The sequence below is a fragment of the Cherax quadricarinatus genome, chromosome 16, assembly GCF_038502225.1.
Source record: "Cherax quadricarinatus isolate ZL_2023a chromosome 16, ASM3850222v1, whole genome shotgun sequence".
Taxonomy (NCBI): Eukaryota; Metazoa; Arthropoda; class Malacostraca; order Decapoda; family Parastacidae; genus Cherax; species Cherax quadricarinatus.
This window is the reverse complement of record NC_091307.1, coordinates 15,205,577-15,220,576: the sequence shown is the minus strand read 5'-3', so window position 1 is coordinate 15,220,576 and position 15,000 is coordinate 15,205,577. Positions and strand designations below refer to the sequence as shown.

The 15,000-nt window shown below is 42.8% G+C and overlaps 1 protein-coding gene across 11 annotated transcripts in view; it reads left to right on the top strand.

The window, feature by feature from the left end:
- Positions 1–15,000, top strand: part of LOC128688791 (titin-like) — a 458,202-nt gene that overhangs the window by 363,422 nt on the left and 79,780 nt on the right. The window lies entirely within an intron of this gene.

The window sequence follows — 15,000 nt, the reverse complement described above, 5'->3', positions numbered from 1 at the left end:
ATAACACCGAGCACATCACCGGAGGCACACATCAACCAAATAACCGCTGCAGCATACGGGCGCCTGGCAAACCTGAGAATAGCGTTCCGATACCTTAATAAGGAATCGTTCAAGACACTGTACACTGTGTATGTTAGGCCCATACTGGAGTATGCAGCACCAGTCTGGAACCCACACCTGGTCAAGCACGTCAAGAAGTTAGAGAAAGTACAAAGGTTTGCAACAAGGCTAGTCCCAGAGCTCAAGGGAATGTCGTACGAGGAAAGGTTAAGGGAAATCGGACTGACGACACTGGAGGACAGAAGGGTCAGGGGAGACATGATAACGACATACAAGATACTGCGGGGAATAGACAAGGTGGACAGAGATAGGATGTTCCAGAGAGGGGACACAGGGACAAGGGGTCACAACTGGAAGCTGAAGACTCAGACGAGTCACAGGGACGTTAGGAAGTATTTCTTCAGTCATAGAGTTATCAGCAAGTGGAATAGCCTAGCAAGTGAAGTAGTGGAGGCAGGAACCATACATAGTTTTAAGAAGAGGTATGACAAAGCTCAGGAAGCAGAGAGAAAGAGGATCCAGTAGCGATCAGTGAAGAGGCGGGGCCAGGAGCTGAGTCTCGACCCCTGCAACCACAATTAGGTGAGTACAATTAGGTGAGTACACACACACACACACACACACACATTCACTCTCTTGTGGATTACGGTATTTGAAATTGTACATCTGTCCAGAGTTAATATATTAACGGAAAAATATTAATGGAAAAAAATAGGTTTATGATTATTATTGTTGTTGGCTCTGCTGATTAACGAGATACATAAAGACGGCGAGACGTAAGCAGAACTTCATTGACTCTATACATCTGCTTTTTAATTTATATGAGAGAGAAATAGATTGTTCAGTTTATTAAAAATGAATAATTAACGTCCCCAGGAATTGGACCCTCCACACTAAACTGTTAAGGATATAAAATGTAAATTATTGAATGACACTTAACAGAAAATGACCTAATTTGTTGAAAATTACATGGTCATGGATGTGGAGTTGTTGTTTACGTTGAACTGGTACTAATCAAAGTCATTCGATTTCTAGCCGTAAACAAATCTCGAAGTTAAACCTCATTAAGTTGAAATATCCAGACAGGTGGGAAGAAATGAGACAACACCTGTAGGCCGTCATTAGGTTTAAATCACTAAAGCCATTTGGCCTTTTCCCGAAGGCAGAATCTAGGCGCTGCTTTCGCAGCCACAAGGGCGCCTGGAGACTGTAAGACGATTATGCTTGATCCAAGGAAGGGAAGGGTAGTTCTAATTTCTTAGATTGAGAGCCCTTATCAGCATCAAGGCGGCCCTCAACCTTAATTAAAAGGTCGACGGTTTCGATGAGACTCATAGGGAAACATTAATTATTCAGGATCTTGACCCAAAACCGAATTTCTCGGTTGGAGATATATCTCGTGTTTTTTAAAAGCTAGAAAAAAGTTTTTAGGGATAACCAATATAAAAAGTACGAACACATTGAACAATTTCACATGCTTAAATTAATGTACGCACATTTGTTGCCGACTGCAGGAGGCTTCGGGTTTCCATTGGCGAAAATAAATATAAAGTGTGGAGTGTATTTCCCAGTGAGCTAGATTTGGCCTGACCAGCTGTGTGACGCTCTCTGCTCCTGGCTCGCTTCGCCTCACCCACACGTCTGCCTTCAGTGTGAGCAAACAAGAGATCTCATTATAGATCTATTTAATGGGTGTGTGAAGGCTTAGTCATGCAGTGATATTATAATTAACGAAGAGTTTTAAATCTTCGAGGCCTGAATGAACATCATCATGCACTTTCTCACCTTTATACTATTTCTATAATAAAAGCATATCATCATTCTACTACGTTCTTCTTTTAAGAGGTTCACAGTGTCAGTTCCTTCACTGTAAATATATGAACCGTTAGGTTGAGCTGCGTAGGTTACATATGCTAATGCAAACTTATATTTAACCATAAGGAAATTGCATAAATCGGCAGCGCTATGTCTGGTGCGAAAATGGATTGGTAATATTTGCTTTTACCACACCCAGAGATATGCACACTTCACAGTCTGAACTATTTGCTTCCCCCCACACTCAGATCTCTACAGTTCACCCACACGCAGAATTATATAGGTCACCCACATGCAGAACTGTACAGTTCACCCACTCATAGAACTATACAATCCGCCCACACACACACAAACACTCTCTGACTCCGCCCACACCCAGAACTATACTCTCCACCCACACCCAGACTATACTCTCCACCCACACCCAGACTATACTCTCCGCCCACACCCAGACTATACTCTCCGCCCACACCCATATTATGCAACCACACACGCAAAATTATACACTGCGCCCACACCCAAAAATATGCACCCATCCACTCAGAAACACATACTCTCTTACCCAGAAATACTCGCACCACCCGCGTCCATCCTTCAGAGCTTACACCGGTAGTAGTGCTGCTGCTGCTCACCTTCGCTACACACGCTTCCCGTGTTTACTAATCAAATGCGAGAAAAATGAATGATGTAAATTTTCTTGACATATTTATAGCCTTTAGCGCACAAGCAGAAGGGTGAACCGTTACTTTGGCAGACTTAAGGTTGTCTTTAGCAAATATACGCTCTTTGTAAATTTTTGTAGTTTGTTTTCCAGTGAGATGAACATATTAGATTCTAGTAGGGTGAACGATTTCTGTCCGTGGGAGGTTCAGTAACTTAAGTGCTTTGATAAGGCGAAAGTTTATTTCCGCTCACTGAGGTGGCTCTTAATACAAAGTTAAGTCAATAAATAAATATATATATATATATATATATATATATATATATATATATATATATATATATATATATATATATATATATATATATATATGGTGTATTATATTTATTTAAGGTATGTATGTATATATGTATGTATGTATATATATATATATATATATATATATATATATATATATATATATATATATATATATATATATATATATATATATATATATATATATTTATATATATATATGGTGTATTATATTTATTTAAGGTACATGCACAATATCTTCTCGTCTTCGGAATGGTTATGGAGGATAATGTTCTTAACATGAAACTAGCATGTCATGTCTGTACAACATTGCAGTACACTCTCGCCGTCTTTGTCAACTCCTTGTCAAAGTCTATTTTTGCTGGTCAGATTCCTTTGTGGTTAATCCAGCTGGCCGAGTGACACCAGCAGTATAATACCAAGAGATCAAGCACTCCTTGTGCTTTGATTTACCATTCCGCTTAATAATATTAAGTATATAAAAACAAAGAAGACTTTCATAGGTCACTACGTGAAGAAAATTGCGAAATCATCTGGCACATAACATGTCAGGGTGGGTGTGGAACAAGTGATCTCAAGGCTTGAACAGTAATTGCTATAGGTCAGCTCTCTTCTTATAAGATGTTGATGGGCAAAAATATTAACAATATGGTCTTGCATTCAGTATTTTCCTTGTTGAGAGTCATTGTGCCGAGTCTGGTAAGCTTTCCCTGGATCGCTGTGAGCAGCTAGGCCTGTGCTGTTGGTTTCATGTTGGGCGGCATGCACGTGGCAACCCAGCTTATGCTACGGTCTTCTCTTATCAGTAGAGAGAGAGAGAGAGAGAGGGGGGGGGGTAGGGCTGGCGGGCGGGCCATTTGCTCGTAGCATAAGACTTCGTATGCTGTTTGGTGTTTGGGTGTGGGCTGCTCTGCTGGATTGTGAGCTTGGTGTGTCCGCGGACAGAGTTTAGGTTATCTCCCTGCCCTCCTTAGACGGTGCCTGAGGTACGTCTTTGTAGGCAATAGATGGGGATTCTTAAATGTCGAGCTTTGTTTGATTTCTTGATGCATGATTTTATTCATGTTTCAAGGTTAAAGACTTGACTGATGAGTCAGAGAACGATTGTGGTGTTGTCTTTGCAGTGATTGTTTGGAGGGCTCCTATTGTGCACAGTTACTATGATAGCAAACTATCATGCCGATAGCTAGCTTTATCGGATCTCGATTCACAGTCTACCCAGATTTCCAGTGTACTCTGTTCACCCTTATCCACTATGCTTCTGTTCACCCTATGGTCCAAAAGATGCAGTAGTGGTTAGCCCGTCGTCTCCATGTGCAGTCCAAGAATGTGCCGGGGGCCATGTTGGTGTTGAAGGAAATGAACAGTCAGACTCTTAAACTAAAGCTGGTCTTCCGAGCTTGCTCTGCAGCAGATTTCTAACTCGGTGACTTTTTGGGCCACATGCGCTGATGTGTTCTTGGTAATTGGAAGGCTCTGTAGGCTCTGTAGACAAGGAACAAGTTGTACAGGTTTCGGCAGGATACTGATACTTGGTTCTCTGTCTCCTCCAACAAAAGTCGCCACTTTGAGATGAGTCTGTTGATTGATTAGCAAGCACACGAAGATTTTCCCTATAGCCACTTGATTGCAAGTATTCTTTTTCCCTCTGTGCAGGTTGTGGCGTGCAGCTGATTGTTAAAAAACATTTGAAGCATTTGCCCACGGCTCGGGCCTTCTCGCTTATGTTGTGCTCTTTATGATTCACCTTTTATGATTGACTTGAAAAGTCTTAGGACATTAACAGTGTAATGAGGTTTTTAGTTAAATCTGGTTATTTTGACCGTAACATTTATTTGTGCTGTATGCTGTATTCATACTAGTATTTTTCATTATTATTTGTTGATTTTGCCTTTGTGTAGTATTTATTTTTTATTGCAAAAAACGCGGAGTTATCTTCCAGGTCAGAGCTCTCTTCAGATCTCAACATTACCCACCTACCCATGTTTTAAGCCACGGGTTCACTGGCGATGTCCATATAGTTTAGCACTTTTGTGTGGATGTAATAATGACCTCTTCAAGGGGGGCTCCTTGGCGTGGTGAAGAGGCTCTTGGTCTGAGGAATTAGACCTGTCAGTCTTCTTCCTCAGACCGAACCTAATTACCCCCCAATCTCCCCTCCCCTATCCCATCCTCCCCATCCTCCCCTTTTTCCTTTCCTCCCCCTCCCCACCCCTCCCTTTTGCCCTTCCTCTTTTTGGCCTTTGGGATTTCTCCCACAGGCGTGCTAGTTCCTAGGTAGAGGAAAGGATACCGGGGTCCATCCCATTCCGTTGAGGTTCTTGGCGGTGGCGTAGTTTGCCGTGGAATCTGGATCGCCTGGGGATGTCCCAATCCCTCTCCGGTATCCTGGAGTAGCTTTGGGTGTCTTTTGGGCGACGGGTGTATCTCTGGAAGCCACCTTTCAGATTCCGGGGGAGGTGGCCGAAGGAGGTATGCTTTGTGGTGGATATCCGGCCGCCCTCTCTTTTGTCCACTGAGGTAGCTCGGCAGATGTGAGGTTGCTATCCCGGATTGCTGGTTTACTGGCATGAAGGGTAGGGTATGGCATGGGTTCCATGTTGCATCTGTGCTACTAGCGGTGCTGAGGTCCTCTTGGGCACGGAGGGAGATTTCCAGCCCTTTCATTCCTCCTGGGAACTATTCCTCCTCGCTCCCCCCTTTTTTTATTCTTTTTATTTTTATTTTCTTTTCTTCTTTCTTTTTTTTATTAAAAACAAAAAGCAAAGGAGTAACCTAACCATGGAGAACCCAATCCATGAACCCGCTACCCCCAGGCCCCTTTGTGATACCGCACCCCATTCTGACCCTGCCTTGTGTTTAGACCACTCTTCGGACACTCCTGATGCCCCTGTACCTCTTGCTGGTGCTGTTTCCTCACCCGCTTCAGGTACCGAGGCTTCGACTGACTCCTTCAATTTGTCTGAACTCCGCTCTCCTTTGCCTATGCTTCCGGCTTCTCCCTCTACGGTACGGCAATTTTCGAATCGCCCGCCCATTTCGTGCCAGACCAACTCCGGTCCTACTCCTAAACGCCAACGTCAATCTCCTGATGATGCTCCTTCGTTACCTTCCCATTCTACTCGGAAAAGACCGACACGTCAAGCACTCCCTCTCCACGCTCAGTTTTGGACCACACAATGGACTAAATTCTTTACTTTAAGACCGACTTCTTCTTCTGCCTACCTTTCTGACCATAGTATTGGCAAAGCGCTCCTGCGTCATGTTGGTAGAGATAATTCATTTCATGCTCTCAAAAGCGGTATGCACATCGTCACTGTCCAGAATGCTACCCAAGCTCATGATCTTTCTCTCCTTTTGAATATCGATACTACTCCTATCACTATTGAAAAACATCTTTCTCTCAATTCTTGTAGTGGTACTGTCATTCTGCCCCATACCATAGTCCAACAGAATTTCCAGTCATGTGGCAATGACATTCTTGAACAGCTGGAACTCCAGGATCTCCCAATCCTCAAAGTAGACACTTATGTCCTTCCTGTCCGTGGGCGGAGACGTTACCCTTGCAATGTGGCTCGTTTAACTTTTGACAGCCGAGAACTCCCGTCCTCTGTATATGTCGCAGGACATCGGTTACAAGTTCAAAAGGTGATACCTACACCGCAACAGTGTAGAAATTGCTGGCGTTTTGGTCACCCAGTGAAATATTGCAGATCTATGGCCGAATGCCCAGTCTGTAGTGCCGACGACCATTCTAATACATCTTGCAGTCAACCTCCATCTTTCCTTAATTGTAATGAAGCTCACCCTTCATACTCCCGCCATTGCCAGGTCTACTTAAATGAACGTGAAATCCATTGCCTCAAAGAGGCAGAAGGTCTCCCTTATGCTATGGCAGTTACTCATCTCTGCCTCCAAGGGAGACTACCCCGTGTTTCTTATTCTCGTGTTTCAAAACATCCCCCCAATTCTGGGGTCCCATCTTCTGCAGCCTCCTCTGTTGTTACCCCTCCCATAGCCATTCCGGCATCTAATCCTTTTGCTGTCCTTGTCTCTGACATCCCGACTACAACTCAATCTGTTCTCACATCTTCGCGTCCTTCCTCACAAGCCCCAGTATCGACAAGACCTCGTACGACACCTAATACCAATCGCCCCTCTACTTCTCAGAAGTCCAAAAATTCCACATTGCTCAAATCTTCTTTGCCCCTTCCTTCCCTTCTTCCACCTCCACACTTTACCTTTCCAGTCTCTGTACCTAGTTCTTCCCCTCTCTCTGGCTCTATTACAAGTGTGGAGATTCACCCTCCTCCTCGTACTATGCCTTCCACCCCCGTCCCCTCCCAAGTTTCTCCCTCTTCTGCCACCTCCCAGGTTTCTGCCTCTTCTGTCCCCCCCCACACTTCATCTCCAGTCCCTTACACTCTTCCCTCCCCCTCTACTTTGGTACAGTCCATTACTGTCCCAATCTTTACTCACCCTCCTCCTTCTATCTCCAATATGGTCTCCCATCCATCTTTGAATTCAGAAACACTTGAAGCCATTTCAGAATATATTTCAGAGACTAAACCTTCAATGGACACTGATTCACTTCCTGTTCCTTCTCTTCCCTCTCCTCCTTCTTCACAACCCCATTCTTCGCAACGCTCCGTTCCTTCGCTGCTTGAATGTCTTCCAATGCCACCACACGTTGACTTTTCTAACCCCTCTAGTCTGTAGGTGCCTTTCCCTACGGATTTTTCATCGCCAATCATGGCCTATTTACAGTGGAATATCCGCGGCCTCAGGGGTAATCGGGGTGAGCTTCAGATGTTGCTTTCTAGGTTTTCCCCTGTTGGTGCTTGCTTACAAGAACCAAAATTACACTCGGCTGTTTTCCAACCTATCTCAGGCTATAATTTATTGTATTCTTCAGATCCTTTCTCAGATGGGACCCTTAATGAAAGTGCCCTTCTTCTACGCAATGATATTCCGTACTGTCAACTATTTGTCCATACCTCACTGCATTACACTGCAGCCTGTATCCACTTGAATAAGTGGTTTACAATATGTTCTTTATATCTCTCTCCTCGAGCATTTTCTATCCCAGACTTTGTCTTTCTTGTTTCATCCTTACCACCACCACTTCTGTTACTTGGTGATTTTAATGCCCACCATTTCCTCTGGGGGGGGTCTCATTGTGACTCACGTGGCATCCAGTTGGAGGCTTTTCTCGCCTCTCACCCTCTCCATGTTTTAAATACGGGTACTCCCACCCATTTTGATCCTCGTACTCATACTCTCTCTTGTATCGATTTATCAGTCTGCTCTTCCTCCACTGCACTAGACTTCACCTGGTCTGTTCTACCGGACTTACATAACAGCGATCATTTTCCAATCATTCTTACTTCTTCCTATTCACCACCTTTCTGTAGCCCTCGCTAGCAATTTGATCGGGCAAATTGGGATCTTTACTCACACCTCACTGCTTTTAGTGAGGTTCCTTCTTCATCCTCCATGGATGAGCTCTTACACCTCTTCTTGGCATCAGTTTCTACCGCAGCTTCTCATTCTATACCCCAAACCTCAGGCAGGCATTCTCAGAAGTGCGTGCCTTGGTGGTCTCCTGCTTGTGCTCGTGCAGTACGTTTGAAACGCTCTGCATGGGGCAGGTACCGGTACAATAGAACCGCTGAGAGACTTGTTGATTTTAAGCAGAAGCGTGCGATCGCTCGCCATGTCATCCGTGAAGCTAAACGCACTTGTTGGCGAGACTATGTTTCCACCATCACCTCTGCTTCTTCTATGAGTGCAGTCTGGAAAAAAGTGAGGAAATTGAGTGGTAAATACTCTCCTGACCTGGCTCCTGTTCTACGGGTCGCTGGTGTTGATGTAGCAAACCCCCTCGACGTTGCCTTTGAACTTGGCACACATCTGGTCCGTATTTCCCGGGGGCTCCATCTATGCCCCTCGTTTCTTTCCTCAAAGTCTGCCAGAGAGTTAGTACCCTTGGACTTTTCTTCTCTCAGAGAAGAGCAGTATAATGTGCCTTTTACACTTCAAGAACTAGAGGCAACGCTCTCAGCGTTGCCTCAGGGTCGTTCTACCATAGACCCCTTACTATGCTTGGATACGTATGTTCGTAATGCCTTTGTGAATAATCACTCAGTTATTGCCATATTTTTTGACCTTGAGAAGGCATATGACACAACTTGGAGGTATAATATTTTGGCCCAGGCCCACTCCTTAGGCCTCCGAGGCAATCTACCATCCTTCCTTAAGAACTTTTTAACTGACAGACATTTCCGTGTTCGAGCCAATAATGTTCTTTCCCCTGACTTCGTCCAAACTGAAGGTGTCCCTCAGGGATGTGTTCTAAGCACAACACTTTTTCTCCTTGCTATAAATGATTTGGCCTCTGTTCTTCCACCCAATATTTGGTCATCACTCTATGTTGATGACTTCGCTATTGCTTGTGCAGGTGCAGACTGTCATCTCATTACAGTTTCTCTCCAGCATGCGGTCGACCGTGTTTCCACTTGGGCCACCACGCATGGGTTTAAATTTTCAAGTACCAAAACTCACCAAATAACTTTCACTAGACGCTCTGTTATCTCCGATCATCCTTTGTATCTCTATGGCTCCCGTATCCCCGAACGTGATACAGTCAGGTTTCTAGGCCTTCTCTTTGACCGTCGGTTATCCTGGAAACCTCACATTACCTCTCTGAAGGCAACTTGTCACAGCCGGCTAAACCTTCTTAAAACCCTTGCTCATCTTTCCTGGGGAGCTGATCGTCGAACTCTGCTTCGCCTACATTCAGCCCTCGTTTTATCGAAACTCGATTATGGTGACCAGATTTATTCCGCGGCCTCTCCTGCTACTCTCTCTAGCCTTAACTCTATCCATCACCAAGGATTACGTTTGTGCCTTGGTGCTTTTCGCTCTTCCCCTGTTGAGAGCCTCTATACAGAAGCAAATGTTCCATCCTTGTCTGATCGCCGTGATGCCCATTGCCTTCGCTACTATGTACGCTCTCACGATCTACACAATCCTTCCATTTATAGAATGGTCACCGATATTAGTAGACATTCTTTATTCGTTCGCCGCCCCTGTTTGCTCCGTCCCTTTTCTCTTCGCCTACATTCACTCTTGTCTTCCCTTCAGTTACCACCTTTATATGTTCATGTAGCATCTCACTTTTCCCTACCCCCCTGGGAAGTTCCAGCTGTTCGGGTCTGTTCTTTCTCACTCCCTTGCTCGAAAGCTCAACTGCCTACAGTGGCTTCCCGCTCTCTTTTTCTTGATCACTTCCACTCCCATTCTCATGCCACCGCTGTGTACACAGATGGCTCTAAGTCTTCAGACGGCGTTGGATTCGCAGCAGTGTTTCCGGACAGCGTCGTGCGGGGGCATTTACTATCTTCAGCTAGCATTTTTGCTGCTGAACTGTATGCCATTCTTGCAGCACTTATTCGTATCGCATCGATGCCTGTGTCATCATTTGTAGTAGTCTCAGACTCCCTTAGTGCTCTACAGGCTATACGAAAATTTGATACATCTCATCCCCTAGTTCTCCATATCCAACTTTGGCTACGCCGTATCTCTACCAAACATAAAGATATTGTTTTTTGTTGGGTCCCTGGTCATGTCGACGTACAGAGCAATGAACAGGCAGACACTGCTGCGCGGTCAGCAGTACATGACCTACCAATTTCCTATCGAGGTGTTCCATTTCTGGACTATTTTGCTGCAATAGCTACCCACCTTCGCACCCGTTGGCAACAACGTTGGTCAACTCTGCTCGGTAACAAACTTCATTCTATTAAACCGAGCATAAGTTACTGGCCGTCTTCTTGTCATCAGTGTCGAGGTTGGGAGACCACTCTCTCCCGCCTTCGCATTGGCCACACTCGTCTTACTCATGGGTATCTCATGGAGAGGCACCCTGTTCCTCTCTGTGAGCAGTGTCAAGTTCCAGTATCGATTAGCCACATTCTGTTAGACTGCCCTCTCTATCAACGAGCACGCAGAATTTACCTCCAACATCATCTTCGTTCTACTACTCTCTCTTTACCTTCCCTTCTTGCTGATGGACCCTCCTTTAATCCTGACTCATTGACTTCTTGACAATGACTGATTTACTCCACAAACTCTGATGATACTTTTCGCACTCCCCTCAGCCCTTTCTAGTTCAGTCTCTTGCTGCCCTTTACCCTTTCACCATCCACTGCCCCGCTGTTATCCGTAACCTATTACTCATCCATCTCCCTTTTGCCACCTGATGCCCTCGCTTCCTTCCTGCCCTGCAGCGCTGTATAGTCCTTGTGGCTTAGCGCTTCTTTTTTGCTGAGGACGGTTAACTTGGGAGGCTGAGGACGGTTAACTTGGGAGGCTGAGGACGGTTAACTTGGGAGGCTGAGGACGGTTAACTTGGGAGGCTGAGGACGGGTTGCAGTACCTGGAGTATACTTGGGTAATTTTGGCATGTTTCGTTAATAAGCTTATTATTCAGTATAAACAAACGTTGGAGATGTTATAATTTCTTCAAGAAATGTACATGTTGTTGGAGGTGATCAGAAGTAAATGGAAGTCAGAGAGTGGGGGACCCTGGTTGGCATGAAGGGTTGGCGGTGATCTTGAGGTGCTCCTTGCCAGCCATCACACCGGCCACCACCGTGTAATTTTACCACCGCTCGCTGCCCACCTTAAGATTGTTTCGAATTTAACTATATAATATTGAATGTCCCTCCGAGTACTGCTATGAACTTGTAGCGTAAGGGTACTCTTGCGTCATAGTTAACTTTAGCGACCCTGTGTAATGAATATCCAAAAGCAGTCATCTAAAGTTATTGTAGCTGTTCAGTGCATTATTTTTTTACTTCAGAGAATTTCCATATATAGTTTTAAATCGAACTGGGGGTTCGTTGACCACAGGATATATATATATATATACTCGGGATCACGCTGTGGACACTGACAACATGTGCTTCTCGTATCAAGGAACAAGCGATCCAATTCTTATCAGCTCCTTCACTTTTGGTTTCACTGGAGATCCAGCTTATCAAAGTTTGAACAAAATGTAAATGTTAAGCTTATTATTAAAAGTTGTGTGTATAACTTCCAGCAGGACACGTCGGTTTTATTTGGTGTACTGTATTACTAGGGTTTGTGCTTAGATAGGCTGTATACAGTGCGTATGCATCTTAAATTTTATCAAGCAATTTATGCTTGTAGCAGTTACATACGAGCTTAACATTTTGTATTTCAAAAACTTCGAAGTTCTTAACATACTTTTTCTCTGACTGGCGCCTCGACGCATGCGCGATGATGGTTCTTTAAGATCTCACACCTCTGGAATTTCTAGTGACACACGTTGGGTAGCCGAGTATCAGGGTACAGGGTAGTGTGGATGGTAGTGTCCTCGATGGTGGTACCCTGGCTTGGCTGACCACCTGTGTTGCAAGAGTTAGCGCTGCAACACTACCTGCATAATTGTAAGCCTCACTCAAAAAACAGTGTCAGCAGAAAAGTGAATCAACACTTCAAGTTGAGTGCCGGATATTATGTAGGCTATATTAGTGAGGAACTGTCATAGCGACCCAAAATGACTTACCAGCGACGCTACCAACGATGCTACTAACGACCAACGCTACGAATTAAACTTACGCTGCTATATTCCTTCTTCACTCAGGTAATGAAACCTTTGTATTTTACGAATGGTATACTTGTGTGTGGTGTATGAGTCATGCAGGTAAGAGACTTGTAGCCGGGTAGTAGATGGCTCTGATCACAGTGTTGGCACCGCTGTGTCACCAGCCTCTCTTCATGCTGCTAAGTATTTATAAATTGGTTGCCATTGCCCAGGAGCTGCTTAGAGAGGTATTCCAGTGAAATGTTTTACCACTGAGCAGTTAAACGTGAATCTGCGTTAAGGCAACATTATACCCTTATGATATAAAATCGACTTGGTTGTAAAATATAAAAGTCTAGTTTCTCACAGCATGTACTTTTGTCCGACATATATCAAATTCACTTAGATGACAGCACCAACAAGACCTGGCCTCATAAAAAATATTGTTCTTGATAGAAATTCATTCTCTTCTGTGTCTTATATATATATATATATATATATATATATATATATATATATATATATATATATATATATATATATATATATATATATATATATATATATATATATATATATATATATGTCGTGCCGAACATGTAAAACTGGTCAATTAGCAAGAGCTCATTTAAAATTAAGTCCTTTCTAAAATTTTCTCCTATACGTTTAAAGATATATTTTTTCATTAATGTTAATGTAAAAATTTTTAAATTTGCACCAAAAGAATCTTAGAAAACTTACCTAACCTTATTATAACAAGAGCAATTTTTTTAGCCTAACCCAACTAAATATATTTTAAATACGTTTACAGTAATTTAGTACTAAACAAACACAATCAAATATATTTTTTTCGTTAGATTCAGAATAATTTTGGCGAAATTATTGCATACACAAATTTTCACTTGTCCTATATGGCAATATGAGCGTTGCTATTTAAGCCAAGATCGCAAGTTCTGCCTATTCGGCACGACATATATATATATATATATATATATATATATATATATATATATATATATATATATATATATATATATATATATATATATATATGTATTATATCTCGTGCCAAATTGGGAAAATTGGTCAATTAGCAAGAACTCATTTAAAATTAAGTCCTTTCTAAAAAAAAATTCTTATGCGTTTAAAGATATATTTTTTCATTTATGTTAGTGTAAAATTTAATAATTTTGTACCAAAAGAACATTAGAAAACTTACCTTAAGTTTTCTAAGGTTCTTTTGGTACAAAATTATTAATTTTTACATTAACATAATTGATGAAGGAAAAAAAGGTGAGTGGTGCATTGAAGTATCTGTGGAGACAAACAGTGTTATCCAAGGAGGAAATGAAGGGAATATACGAGAGTATAGTGGTACCCGGTACAACACATTTATATGGGTGTGAAGCATGGGTCGTAAATGCTGCAGCATTTACGACCCATGCTTCGTGTCTAAGGGCAATGTATGGTGTAAATATTATATGTGGAAATTAAGGGAGGGGAGGAGAGGGAGGGGTCGTCGTGGGAAAGGATGGAGGGATGGGGTAAAAGATGTTTTGTGTGCAAGAGGCTTGGACATGCAGCAGGCACGTTAGATAGGAGTGAATGGAGACGAATGGTTTTTGGGACTTGAGCGGTTGGAGTGTGAGCAGGGTAATATTTTGTGAAGGGGGTCAGAGAAACCAGTTAGCCGGATTTGAATCCTGGAGGTGGGAATTACAGTGCCTGCACTTTAAAGGAGGGGTTTGGGATACTGGCTGTTTGGAGTGACGTCTAAACTGTTGTATATAAGCGCCTCTGCAAAGACTGATTATGTGTGAATGATAGTGAAAATGTTTCTTATATATATATATATATATATATATATATCCACTTCTCCGAGGTTATGGGTCCCACAATTTACACCAGAGGTGGACCCCATATATATATATATATATATATATATATATATATATATATATATATATATATATATATATATATATATATGCGTGTGTGTACCAGGCTGTCATTATCGTTATCTTTTATTTATTATGTAACTTAAATAAGGTGAAATAGTTCCTTAGACTTTTGACTTCAATTTTCAATGCCTTCAAGTCATATTATTTTTTATAAAATTTCAATATTTCCTCTGTCATTTGTAAACGTGTGTGTTTATATTGTTATATGTGTTGCTGCATGATGGTATTCTCATTGATTACATGAACCAGTTTATGAGAGATGGTAATGTAGGGCGGTCTCCCGACTGTCCTCGAGCTAGCAGTGGAACTTCTACCGGTTCAAACTTACTATTGGCTGGTATTTTGCTTTAAAGCAAGCCAATATACATGCAGTGTCACAAGAAGAGCTAAGTGCAATTGTGGGCGTACTTGAGCCTATAAACGTCACTGGAGTGCAGCATGAAATGCTGTGTGGAAACTAGTGGTCAACCGCCCTCAGTATTATTTTAATCTTCACTTTTTTCTGACCTGAAGAAATTTTACCCCCCCCCCCATCCCTCGGTGGAAGACTACGGTTCTCGTCCTGGTAATAT